We start from the raw sequence: 14,683 nt of genomic DNA, 5'->3' as shown, positions 1-14,683 counted from the left end.
CATGTCCAAAGTATGAGAGACAAGGTATGGCCATCTTGGCTTCTAAGGAACATTCTGGCTGTACTTCTTCCAATACAGATTGGTTTGTTCTCTTGGTAGTTCATGGTACTTTTAATATTCTCCTCCAACACCATAACTTAAATGCATCAATTCTTTTACTGTCTTCCATAGTCATTGTCTGACTTTTACATGCATATGAAGCTATTGAAAATACCATGGCTTGGGCTAGATACATCTTGTTCCTCAAATTGATATCTTTATGTACTTAAACACGTTAAAGAGTTCTTGTGCAGCAGATTTGCCTAATGCAATACACCATTTGATTTCTTGACTGCTTCTTCTATGAGTGTTGATGGTGGATCCAAGCAAAATGAAGTCTTTGACAACATGGTCCAGTGGTGAGGACTTTTGTTTTCTTTACATTGAGGTGCAACCCATACTGAAGGCTGTGATCTTTGATCTTCATTAATATTTGAAGTCCTCTGCATGTCACAGGTTGTTAGTGAGTCTTCCCCCAATCCTGATCCACGTTTTTCTTCATATAATCCAGCTTCTTGAATTACGTGCTTAGCATATAGATTGAATAAGTATGGTGAAAAGATACAATCCTTACACACACATTTCCTAATTTCAAACCATTGTTATTCTTTGGAACAATTACCTTATGGTCTATGCAAAGGTTTCTCATGAGCACAATGAACTGTTCTGGAATACTCATTCTCTGCTATGTTGTCCATAGCTTGTCAAGATTCACACAATCAAAAGCCTTTGCGTAGTCAATAAAGCACAAGTAAACATCTTGCTTGTATTCTCTGCTTTCAGTCAAAATCCATCTGATGTCTGCAATGATATCTCTCATTCCATAGCCTCATCTGAATCTGGCTTGAACCTCTGGTAGTTCCCTGTCAATGGACTGTTGCAGTCTTTTTCTAATTGTCTTTAGCAAAATTTTACTTGCATGTGATATTAATGATATTGTCTGGTAATTTCTGCATTCCATTGGGTCACCCCTCTTTGGAATGGGTACAAATATCAATCTCTTCCAATCAGTTTGCCAGGTGGCTGTCTTCCAAATTTCTTGACATACATGAGTGAGTGCCTCCAGTGCTGCATCAATTTGTTGAAAGATTTCAATTTGTATTCCAACAATTCCTGGAACCTTGGTTTTTTTTGCCAATGTCTTCAGTGTACCTTGGACTGCTTCCTTCAGTACCATTGATTCTTGATCATATGCTACCTCTTGGAATGGTTGAACATTGACCGTTTCTTTTGGTACAGTGACTCTGTATATTCCTTCCAGCTTCTTCTCTCTCTCTCTCTCTTTTTTTTTTTTTTTAAGTTTTTATTGTGAATTATGTGGGTTTACATGGGAGAACATCAGCTTTACATACATCCTATCATATTTCATTTCATTGCAATGATTACAACACCTTCCATGTATCATCTAACAACCAAAGAGTATATCCCACAGGCCTGCCCCCTGACCATCAGCACACAGCCCCTCTCTCTCCCTGAGTCTAGAGTCCCCATCTGCTCCACCTGTCCACTTCATCATCTCTGCCTCCATTTCTGGCGTCACTGCTTCTCTGGGTAGGGTCCCGCACTCCACTTTTCTCACTTTATGGTCCCAGGGACCTCTACTCCTAGACTGCAAAATCAATCACTCCCTCCTTTTTTTTACAAAACATCTACCTTTACATTTCTGACCCTCACAGGCAGTCCTGACAGCAATTATTCACTATTGTACCATAAGAGTCATATCCCCATTTCCTTTCATCAGCCCGGTCCCAACAGATTGGAAACGATTCAGTGGAGATTTACCTTCCCCCGCTCCATCTGGATCTAGGCTTGCTCTTGAAAGCTTATAAGCCCATCACTTCTGGCCTTTGTAGCCCCCCATTTTGGGTAGCCAATGTTTAAGTTGCCCATCCTTGTCAATCTTGTGTACTGAGGGGATGGGAATGATCCTCGCTGTAAATATTTGTTCCCTTTTTTGAGCTATTACATCCATAATTATAGGTAAATTTCACCAAATTGTAACGGGTTATTCTTTTTGTCCCCTCTTCTTTCTTCTAGTCGAGTTTTGATCATCCAACCATTGAAGCCAGGTCAAGTGGGTACTATCTGACAGTATGGATGTTCTTGTGCATCTCCTCTCCTTTCATATCAGCTGGATGCTTCACTCTCCGCTCTAGTCCTCTGTGGCCATGTAACTGCCTCTGGGCCCAGGAGTCCCCAGGTCTTGCCATACTGCTGGCCAACCAGGTCTCCACCCATGTTCACAGGAGTCTATTGAATGTGATCGGACTTAGCTCACAACTTCATTGCTGTTTTTCCCCCACTTCCCCTTATCGGTGACCAACGTCACCAGTCAGACCACATGCCTGCTCATGTATTCCCCTTGAGTCTTAGTCTTAGAAGGGGGTTTGCTCTGAGGAGACCTGACCGCTTGCCTGGATGGCTCCTGGGTGAACTGCCATTATTGTTTTGTATTTTTCCTGCTGGTCTTTCTTTCAAGAAGTATCTTCCGTTCTTCTAGCTGCTCCAGGCTGGTCTGTTTGTCCTTTCAAGTGTCCTTCCATCTTCTTTTGATGCTTTCTTCATCATTCAATATTTTGCCCATAGAATCCTTCAATATTTCAAGTTGAGGCTTGAATTTTTTCTTCAATTCTTTCAGTTTGAGAAATGCTGAGCATATTTTTCCATTTTGGTTTTCTGACTCCAGGTCTTTGCATATTTCATGATAATATTTGGCATTTTCTTCTCAAGCTGCCCTTGGAAATTTTCTGTTCAGCTCTTTCACCTCCTCATTTCTTCCATTTACTTTATCATCTGTATGCTGGAGAGCAAGTTTCAGAGTCTCTTCTGACATCCATTTTGGTCTTTTCCTTCTTTCTTGTCTTCTTAATGACTTTTTGCTTTCTTCCTGTATGGTAATCTTGATGTCATCCCACAACTCTTCTGGTCTTCGGTCTTTAGTGTTTAATTCATCAAATCTGTTCTTCAGATGATCTCTAAATTCAGGAGGGATAAATTCAAGGTCATATTTTGGCTCTAGTAGATGGTTTTAATTTTCTTCAGTTTCAGCCTGAACTGATGGTCTGTTCCACAGTCAACTCTTGACCTTGTTTTGGCTGATGATATGGAGCTTTTCCACCGTCTCTTTCCACACACATAGTCAATTTGATTTCTGTGTATTCTACCTGATGAGGTGTATGTGCATACTTATCTTTTATATTGTTAAAAAAAGGTATTTGCAATAATAAGTCATTGGTTTCACAAAATTCTGTCATGCGATCTCCAGCATCACTTCTATCACCAAGGGCATTTTTTCCAACTATTGATCCTTTTCCTTTGTTTCCGACCTTTGCATCCCAATCTCCAGTAATTTTCAGTGCATTTTGATTGCATGTTTACTCATTTTTAGACTAAAGAAGTTGGTTTGTTGTTGTTGTTAAGTGCCGTCGAGTAGTTTCCAACCCATAGCGACCCTGTGTAGTAGAGTTCTTCAATTCCATCATGCCTAGCCTTAGTGGTTAGTATATAAATTTGAATAATTGTGGTGTTAACTGGCCTTCTTTGTAGGTGTATGGATATTATCGTACCACAGACAGCATTGTACTTCAAGACAGATTGTTTTGATGATGACTACAATGGCATTCCTCTTCATTTTTTCATTCCCAGCATAGTAAACCAAATGATTTTCAGATTCAGAATAGCCAATACCAGGCCATTTCAGCTCACTGTTGCCTAGGATATTGATGTTTATGCATGCCATTGCATTTGTTGGCAACTTCCAATTTTCCTAGATTCATATTTCATACACCCCATATTATGATTATTAATGAAAGCGTGTAGCTGTTTCTCCTCATTTTGAGTTATATCCTACCAGCAAATGAACATTTTACTCCATTTCCTGAAAGCTTTGCTCCATTTGCATAATTATAGTCAACTCTACTTTAAGGAGGCAGCTCTTCCTCAGTCGTGTTTTGACTGCCTTCCAACCTGAGGGGCTCATCTTCTGACAGTATTTTGGTGTTATTCATAATATTTCAATATTCAATATTCTGATGTTATCTGACAATGTTCTGCTGCTGTTTCTATAGTTTTCAGTGGCTAAACATTTGGAAGGAGTCTGCCTCTCTTTCTTCCTAGTCTGTCATGGTCTGGAAGCTCATTTGAAACCTGTCCACAATGAGTGACCCTACTGGTATTTAAAACACCAGAGGCATAGATTCCAGCAACACACATGCCACCACAGTGCGACAAGTGATAATTGTTGCCATCAAGTCTGCTCTGCCTCATAGAAACCCTATGTATACCAGAATGATACAGAATGCAACACTTCCCGGTCTTGGGCCATCCTCATAACCATTGCTGTGTCTGAATGAATCTGTTTTTGAAGCCTCTGTATCCATCCATCTCGTTGAGGGTCTTCCTCTGTCTTTTGCTGGCTCTCTACTTTCCCAAGCATGATGTCCTTCTCCAGGGAATGGTCCCTTCTGATGACATGTCCAAAGTACTGGAGATGAAGTCTCGCCATTCTCCTTTCTAGGTAGCATTCTGACAGTACTTCTTCCAAGACAGATTTGTTTGTTCTTCTGGCAATCCACCGTCTATTCAACATTCTTCACCAATACCATAATTCAAAGTTTCTTGGCTCTGGAAAAATGTAACTAGCTAGCCTCCTGCCTCTGGCTTCCAGTTTAGGAAGACAAGTTTGGCATATTTCTCCTAAAAATCAATCAATGCAAACCGCATGGGGATGACACAGGTCGTGGCAGTTTTTTGGTCGCTTCCATTGTGTAGAGGTCACCACAAGTCAGGGTCCAGCTTGACAGCCATTAACAACAGCAGCAAGCCATGGTAAAGGCAGTGTCAGCCCAGAGGAAGAGGCAGAAGGGAAGGACCTGGAGTCTGTGTGGATGGCAGCAAGAGAAGGAAGGGCCGTCCAGGATAACAACCCTGGTTTCTGAAGGAGGAGAGGCCTTTGACTCACAGGAGGAGTTAGTCTAAAGGAATGTACTAGGTGCCTTCCTAAAGTCTGGCCTCGGAGGGGTCATCAAGGCTAGGACCCACCACTAGGTCATTTTCAGGGCTCAGTGCAAAAATCAAAATGCCAGGCTCCTTGTTCAACAAGCAGGAAGAATGTGTAGAGCAAGGGACTGACATATCAAACTTGTCTCTTCCGCTTTTCTCTTCTACTCATATGTGCACTCCATTGGCTAAAAGAGAAAATGATTACGAATTTCAAGATGACGACAATATAATTAATAGCATTAAATTAAGTGAGAGCCCTTCTGACCATGTGCCCAAGGCCAGCCCTGGTGGTGGTCATTTTACAGATGGAAAACTGAGGCTCAGGGAAGTGGAATGCATGGACTTGAGCACTGATGTTCTCAGTCTTTATTGATCAGTTACTGATCAAATCATTGTGATCTGTAGGGTTAATTGGCTGGTTTTTAGAAGTAGATCACCAGGTCTTTCTTCCTAGTCTTAGTCTAGAGGCTTTACTCACCCAGGTCCTGTGTTTGCTCAGGTCTAATTCATACAATTGAGGCAACAAATTGAGCACTTGATTACTAATTAAAAGGTTGGCTGTTTAACTTCATCCAGAGGCAAATCGGAAGAAAGGCCTGGTGACTTACTTCAGAAAAAATCAGCTATTGACAAGCCTTTGGAATACAGGTCTGCTGTGACACATAAGAAGCACCATGAGTTGTAATTGACTCAATGACAGCTGGGTTTTGATCTCCAAAGAAGGCTCTGAGGGAATTTACAATCAAACACAAGTGCAGTTCACACAGATGCAAGGCGAGGCGCAACATCGCCCAGTGGCAGAACTCTGGGCTGGGAGCTGTGTGACCTTGGGCAACCTGTGTAACCTCTCTGTGCCCACAGTTTCTGGACAGAGGCAGGTCAAAGCCCAAGACTCCTACTTCCTTGCCCATGGCTCGCTGGCCCTGCCCACATCACCCTCAATGTCTGAGGTTTCCAGCAGTCATAAAAGATAAATCTGCCATCCCCCGATGTGCTTGCCGGCTTCTCAGGCCTTATTTTTTTTGGCTGCTAAGGAGACTAATAAATGGCTTGCCACTTGATGTAATCATTAAGGGCTCCACTGAGCTGTGGGCAGCATTTCCTCCTTCCTTGGCCAGGCCCGGGGCACCCAGCCACAGACGGTGGCAGTGACGGATGGAGTCATCATGGGGCTGGCCCAGGGGGAGCGCAGGCGGTGGGCAGGCAGGGCTCTCTCTCTTGTGGGCTCCCGAGCTATTTATTATGGGGAGGGGGAGCTGATGTGTGGAGATGGTTGTTTCCGGAAGAGACCTGGGCAGAACTTCCAAGGGGAGTGTGGGCTAGGGTGAATGTGAAGACTAGTGTTTGAATACAAGGAATCAATTGATGAATGACCAATAACCAGATGAAAGAAAAAGAAGGGTCATTTCCTACTAGGTAATCCAAGAAACATACATTAAAACATATATTTTTTAAAGTTATGAAGTTGGTAAAGGTTGAAAATAATGTGATTGATTGCAAACACGTTCTCAGTCCTCTACCCCTTTGCAATGTGGCTTGGCCATTCCTCCCATCAGGCCATAGTCTATGTCCCAATACCCTGAATCAGAACTCAGTCATGTGACTTGGTCCGGCCAATGGAACATGGCAGACATGATGTAGTGCCACTTCTGAGCCTAGGCTCAAGAGGCCTGGCAGCTCTGCTTGCTGTCTTAGAACACTGTTGTCTCTGCTAGGTGAAGATGCTCGGGCTAGCCTGCAAGTCAAAACATTGGTGCTGATGCGGGCGTGGGAAACAAGCCTTCTTTCAGACATAATTGGCAGGAAAGAAGTTTACTAAACATTTGAGGGTTCCTTGAAATAACTAAAAGATGAAAAGGCTACATAAATTGCTATTGCTGTGAACTGCCATTCAGTTGGCCCTAACAATGTTATGTTGGGATCCACAGAGCTTTCATCATCTGGTTTTTGGAATGAGACCATCAAACCGTTCTTCCCAGTCTGTCTTAGTCTGGAAGCTCTGCTGAAACCTGTTAAATATCACAGGCATATGCAAGCATCCCCTGACAGATGGGGGGTGGCTGTGCATGGAGGACACTGGCCAGGAATCCAACCTGTGTCTCTTGCATGTTGCTGTTGTTAAGTGCTGCCGAGTCAATTCCGACTCATAGTACCCTTGTATAGGGTTTCCAGAGAAGCAGCTGGTGGGTTTGAACTGCTGATCTTGTGGTTCAAAGTCCAGTGATGATCCTACAGCACCATACCTACTACTGAGTCCTCAATTCCTTATGCTTATATTATCTGTAAATTTTTGTGGGACTTAGTCTTTTGATTTGGAAAATGGGAATAATAATACTGATCTCACAGTGTTATTGGCGGGGAGTCTTGGTCACATGGTCAGCACTATGCCTGACCCCTAAAAAATTGCAACGAATCAAGTATCAGGAACACTGTGGTTCTGTAGAATAAACACTGGACTGCATACCACAAAGTCAGCAGTTCGAGCCCATCAGTCACTCTGCAGGATGAGGCTTTTGGCTCTCACAAAGATTTCCAACCTCAGAAACCCTATACAGGGTCTCTATGAGTTGAAATTGACTCAACTGAAGGCACTTAACAACAACAATGCCTGACCCTTAAAAAAACAACATCAAATCAGCAAGTGTCTGATTCCCTTAGCTATAAGCATGAAGGAGCAATAACCTTCAGAGTAGCTTCTTTGTGTTCTCAGCTGTATAAACGGATTTCTTTGTTGTTGTAAAATGCCATTAACTTGATTGACCTGCATAGGATTTTTAATGAGTGGCTGGTGTATTAGAACTACTAACCGAGTGGCTGGTGTATTTGAACTACTAACCCTGCAGTTGACCATCCAGTGCTTAACCTACAGTGCCACACCAGAACTCCTTTTGTTGTTGCTGTTAAGTGCTGTCCAGTCAGTTCTGACCCATAGCGATGCTGTATAGGGTTTCCAAGGAGCAGCTGGTGAGCTTGAACCACTGACCTTGTGGTTTAAAGCGACTTTGCAGTCCAGCACATTAACCTACAGCGCCACACCAGAACTCCCCAGAACGCCTTAGGAATGCTTAAAAATAATTATTCTTTGTGGAGAAAGATTTATCAACAATGATCATCAATGATGTACATTGCAATATTATTTATAATGAACAAATGGAAACAAATGATCTAACCATCCAATGGGAAAGCAGCCTTTGCTACTTATTTTACTATTGTTACTTATCGTTACAAGGAGCTCTGGTAGCACAGTGGTTAGGAATTTCATGGTCAGCAGTTCGAAACTACCAGCTGTTTTACGGGAGAAAGATGAGGCTTTCTGCTCCCATAAAGATTTACAGCTTTGGAAACCCTGTGCAGGGTTGCTATGAATCGGAACTGACTCCATGGCACATAACAACAACAACAACAACAACATATCGTTACTAATTGTTACATTTAAATAAATCAAGATGTGCAGAAATGCAGATCAGTCTCCAAATTCAGAATGTAGTAAAGAATTTACTGCCATTAAAGTCATTAAGAAGACAAGAAAGAAGGAAAAGACCAAAATGGATGTCAGAAGAGACACTGAAACTTGCTCTCCAGCGTAGAGATGCTAAAGCAAATGGAAGAAATGAGGAGGTCCAAGAGCTGAACAGAAATATTCAAAGATCAGCTTGAGAAGATAAAGCCAAATATTACAACAAAATGTGCAAATATCTGGAGGCAGAAAACCAAAAAGGAAGAACAGGCTTAGTTAGTATTTCTCAAGCTGGGGGAACTGAAGAAAAAATTGAAACCTCAACTTTCATTATTGAAGGATTCTCTGGGCAAATTATTGAATGATGCAGAAAACATCAAGAGAAGATGGAAGAAATACACAGACTCACTGTACCAAAATGAAATGGTTAATGTTCAGCCTTTTCAAGAGTCAGCATATGATCAAGAGCCAGTGATCCCGAAGGAGGAAGTCCAAAGTGCATTGAAGGAATTGGCAAAGAACAAGGCACCAGGAATTGATGGAATAAAAATTGAAACCTTTCAAGAAAGTGAGGCAGCACAGGAGGCACTCTCTCATCTCTGTCAAAAAATTTGGAAGACAACTATCTGGCCGACTGATTGGAAGAGATCCATATTTGTGTCCATTCTAAAGAAAGGTGACCCAACAGAATGCGGAAATCATCGGACGATATCTTTGATATCCCATGTGAGTAAAGTTTTACTAAAAGTAATACAGAAACGGCTGCAAGCATACATTGACAGAACTTCCAGAGGTTCAAGCCAGATTCAGAAGAGGCCGTGGAACAAGGGATATCATTGCTGATGTCCGATGGATCTTGACTGAATGCAGAGAATATCAGAAAGTTGTTTACCTGTGCTTTATTGATTATGCAAAGGCTTTCTATTGTGTGGATCATGACAAGCTATGGACAACATTGCAAAGTATGAGTATTCCTGAACACTTAATTATGCTCATGAGGAATCTGTATATGGACCAAGAGGCAGTTGTTTGAACAGAACATGGGAACACTGAATGGTTTAAAATTAAGAAAGGTGTGTGACAGGGTTGTATTCTTTCACCATACTTATTCAACCTGTATGCTGAGCAAATAATCTGAGAAGCTGGGTTCTATGAAGGAAAACGTGGCATCAGGATTAGAGGAAGACTCATTAACAACCTGTGATATGCAGATGATACAACCTTACTTGTTGAAAGTGAAGAGGACTTAAAATATTTACTGATGAAGATCACAAAGATTTCCAACCTCAGAAACCCTATACAGGGTCTCTGTGAGTCAGAACTAACTCTATGGCACACTCATGGAAGCAGCAGTCAAGAGATCAGACGACATATTGCATTAGGCAAATCTACTGCACAAGACCTTTTTAAGTGTTGAAGAGCAAAGATGTCAGCTTAAAGACTAAGGTGAGCCTGACCCAAGCCATGGTATTTTCAATAACCTCATATGCATGTGAAAACTGGACAGTGAATAAGGAAGACTGTAGAAGAATTGTTGTCTTTGAGTTATGGTGTTGGAGGAGAATTTTGAAAGTGCCATGGGCTGCCAAAAGAACCAATAGATCCGTTTTGGAAGAAGTGCAGCCAGAGTGCTCCTTGGAGGCCAGGATGGCCAAATTTTGTCCTTCATACTTCAGAAATGTTGTCAAGAGGGAGCAGTCGCTGGAGAAGGATATCATGTTTGGTTGGGTGGAGGGTCAGAGAAAAAGAGGAAAACCCCTAGTGAGATGGACTGGCAAAGTGGCAGCATCAATGGGCTCAAGAGTGGCAACAATAGTGAGGTTGGCCCAGGATCGGACATTGTTTCATTCTGCTGAGCATAAGGTCACTATGAGTTGGCTCTGAATCGATGGCACCAACAACAACAACAAAATGACCAGACTGTTAAATGAAAAAAAAAAAAAAAAAAAGATTACAAAATAGAATGTGATTAACTGTAATTGTAGAAGATCTGTAACTAAAAGTGGAGAGTTGTTAATCTTTCATTTCAGGAACAGATGATCCCAAGACCATCAAGACGGAAGAGTATGAGTGGAGCGTGCGATCCTACCTAGAAACACCGTGACAGCAGAGAGGGTGGAGGAGGTAATGGCATGGAGAAACAGAGCAGCTGTGGGCTGTAGGTCCACAGACTAAGTCAGGCTGTGTGCCTATGGGCAGGAGGCTGGCTGGCAGAATATGCCCTTTAAATGACTATGTATTTTTTGTTTTGTATGTGTACATCATCTAGTTTGCTTTGTTCCTTTGTGAAATATAAGATGTAAAAGGGAAAACAAAGGAAGGAAGTAGGATAACTGTTATCACAGGGAGAGGATTGTAATCTTTGATATGAAACAAAGTGTATAATTTATTGAATGTAAAACTGATGATATTGTCCCCTTCACTCAATTCACAATAAAAAGTAAAATAAAATAAAGTAGATACAGTTAAGTATGCTAAAAAAATAGAACGTGATTCCAATTTTTGTAAAAAACATTTTATTTCTCTGTTTCTTAAGAAGCTCTGGTAGCGTAGTGGTTACAAGTCAGGCTGCTAACTTCAAGGTCAGCAGTTTGAAACTACCAGCTGTTCCACTGGAGAAAGATGAGGCTTTCTGCTCCCGTAAAGATTTACAGCCTCAGAAACCGTATTCAGGGTCGCTATGAATTGGAACCGACTCCATGGCACATAACCACCACCACCACTACCACCACCAACTGTCTCTTGCTATATGAACAGAGAAAACTATTTGGAAGGAGTTAATTAAAAATATTAGCTGGGTTTGTCCCAGATCATGGGGTTATGGGTTCTTTTTGTCTTTTTCATATTAATGCATTTCTTTTTTTGAAGTTTTTGTTGTGAATTACGTGATAGTTTACATGGGAGAACACCAGCTTTACATTCATCCTATTGTATTTCATTTCATTGCATAGAGTACAATCTCCTCCACGCATCATCAAACAAAGGGCACACTCTGCAAGCCTGCCCCCTGGCCATCAGCTCACAGCCTATCTCCCTCCTGATTCCAGAGTCCCCAGCCACTCCATCTGTCCACATCATCGTCTCTTCCTCCATTTCTTGCATCACTGCTTCTCTGGGTAGGGTCCCACACTCTGTTCTTCTTACTTTATGGTCCCAGGGACCTCTGCTCCTGGACTGCAAAATCAATCACTCCCCTCCTTTCGTTACAAAACATCAACCTTTACATTTCCGACATTCACAGTCAGTCCTGATAGCAACTATTCACTATTGTACCACAAGAGTCTTATCCCCATCTCCTTTCACCAGTCCTGTCCCAACAGATTGGAAACCACTCAGTGGAGATTCTACCTTCCCCGGTACTATCGGGAACTAGGCTCCCTCTTGAATGCTAAGGCATTTCTTTTTGAGTTCTCTGTGCTCTTCAACGGATCCATCTGGGGTCTTCTTTATTTTTCCCAGTGGACCTGTGAAGTAATTACTGATCTCAAAGAGTTATTGGTGGAGAATTCAATGTCTCCATTTCACAGATGACTATGTTGAGGATTTGAGAGGCAAAGTCCCTTCCTTCATGCGGCAAAGTTGGCACATTTTGCAATTCTCCAAATTGCCATGCCATGGGCAATAAGCATATGCTAGTTTGGTAAAAATTAGGGGAAAAAGACCTCTAATGCTAATTTTAAAGGAGCTCTGGTAATGTAGTGGGTTACGAGTCTGGGTGCTAACCGCAAGGTCAGCAGTTCGAAACTTCCAGTCCTTTCATAGGAGAAAGATGAGGCTTTCTGCCCTCATGAAGATTTACAGCCTCAGAAACCCTATACAGGGTCTCTGTGAGTCAGAACTAACTCTATGGCACACCAACCACGAATGTTAATTTTTAAAAAGGAAAGGAAAGAAAAGAAGAAAACCCAGGAGCCACCTGATCCAAAGTGGGTGAGAGATGTGGAACAGACTTTAAAAATTTCGTTGGACTCCAGGCATTCTGGAGCCATTGAGGCTGGATGAACCCCCCAAACTACTGCCCTGAGACAAACTTTAAGCTTTACCCTTGAAGCCACTACTAGTCCCTGAAGTCTTCTTTGAACCCCCCAAACAACTTATCTTCATTAGTAAAGTATATGTGCTCTGAGCACTGTGCTTTTTAAAAGAATGTTCTATGTGAAGTCAGATTGACTACGGCAATCAGAGGGCTGGATAGACAGTTTAGGGGGAAGTGACTTTAAGGTAATGATGGTGGAATTATTCAGAAAAGAAGAGTGAAATGGTAGCACCACTTGCAGAATGTACTCAGTGTCGTTGAATTGTGGATGTAGACATTGTTGAAATGGTGCACAATGCATCGTTGGCCGTGTGTTGGCTTTTACCAAAATAAACACAATAAAAAAAGATTCAGTGATTCTTGTGCAGAGTGAAACTCTGGCCAGAAATGAGCTCCTGATAAATGTGAGCATTTAATGGACTGAACTTGGTATCTGATAATGTGTCAGCCACACCTGACCACCAGTTTTGTTGTTGTTGTTAGGTGCCATTGAGTCAGTACCTACTCATAGCAATCTTGAGTACAACAGAACAAAACACTGCCCGGTCCTGCACCAATCTCACAATTGTTGTTATGTTTGAGCCCATTGTTGCTGCCACTGTGCCAATCTATCTCCTTGGGGGGTCTTCCTCTTTTTTTCCAACCTTCCACTTTACCAAGCATGATGTCCTTCCCCAGGGACTGTTCCCTCCTGATAATATGTCTGAAGTGTGAGAGAGGAAGTCTGGTCATCCTGGCTTCTAAAGAACATTATGGCTGTGCTTCTTCCAACACAGATTGGCTTATTCTGTAGGTTGTTGTTGTTGTTGTTAAGTGCCGTCGAGTCGGTTCTGACCCATAGCGACCCTGTACAGGGTTTCCGAGGCTGTAAATCTTTACGGGAGCAGAAAGCCTCATCTTTCTCCCGCGGAGCAGCTGGTAGTTTCGAACTGCTGACCTTGTGGTTTGCAGCCCAATTTGGAACCACTACGCTACCAGAGCGCCTTATATTCTTTAGGTAGTCCATGGTAATTTTAATATTCTCCTCCAACATTATAACTCAAGTATATCAATTCCTCTATGTTCTTCTTTACTCATTGTCTAACTTTCACATGCATATAAGGTTATTGAAAATACCATGCATGACTTGGGCCAGGTGCACCTTAGTCCTCAAATTGACGTCGTTGCTTCTTAAATACTTTCAAGAGGTCTTGTGCAGCAGATTTGCCCAATGAAATACATCATTTGATTTCTTGACTGCTGCTTTCATGAGTGTTATTGGTTGATCTGAGCAAAATAAAGTCTTTGACAATTTCAATCTTTTCTCCATTTATCTTGATGTTATTTATTGGTTCAGTGATAAGGATTTTTATATTCTTTACATTGAGATGTAACCTATATCAAAGGCTGTGGTCTTTGATCTTCATCAATAAGTATTTTGAGTCTTCTTCACTTTCAGCAAGTAAGGTTGTTAATGAGTCTTCCTCCAACCCAGATACTACATTTCCCCCCCCCCCCCATATAATCCAGCTTCTTGAATTATTTGCTTAGCAATGCAGATGGAATAAGTATGGTGAAGGAATCCAACCCTGATGCACACCTTTCCTAATTTTAAACCATTCAGTGTTCCCGTGTACTGTTCTAACAACTGCCTCTTGGTCTATGTACATGTTCCTCATGAGCACAATTAAGCGTTCCAGAATACTCATTCTCTGCAATGTTGTCCATAGCTTGTCATGATCCACACAACTGAAAGCCTTTGTGTAGTCAACAAAGCACAAGTAAACATCTTCCTAGTATTCTTTGCTTTCAGCCCAGATCCATCTGACATCAGTGATGATACCTTTGTTCCACATCAGCATTTGAATCCAGCTTGAAGCAGTTCCCTGTCAATACAGTACTGCAACCATTTCTGAATTATTTTAATCAAAATTTTACTTGCATGAGATAATGATCATGTCCAATGATTTCCACATTCCTTTGGGTCCCGTCTCTTTGGAATAGGCATAAATACAAATCTCTTCCGATCAGTTGACCAGATAGCTGTCATAGATGAGTGAGTGCCTCCAATACTGCATCATTTTGTTGAAAAATTACAATTTGTATTTTATTAATTGTCAGACCCTTGTTCTTTGCCAAAGCCTTTAGTGTACCTTGGACTTCTTCCTTCA

Source organism: Chrysochloris asiatica, unplaced genomic scaffold (genome assembly GCF_000296735.1).
Source record: "Chrysochloris asiatica unplaced genomic scaffold, ChrAsi1.0 scaffold00128, whole genome shotgun sequence".
Classification (NCBI taxonomy): Eukaryota; Metazoa; Chordata; class Mammalia; order Afrosoricida; family Chrysochloridae; genus Chrysochloris; species Chrysochloris asiatica.
This window is presented reverse-complemented; position numbering follows the sequence as displayed.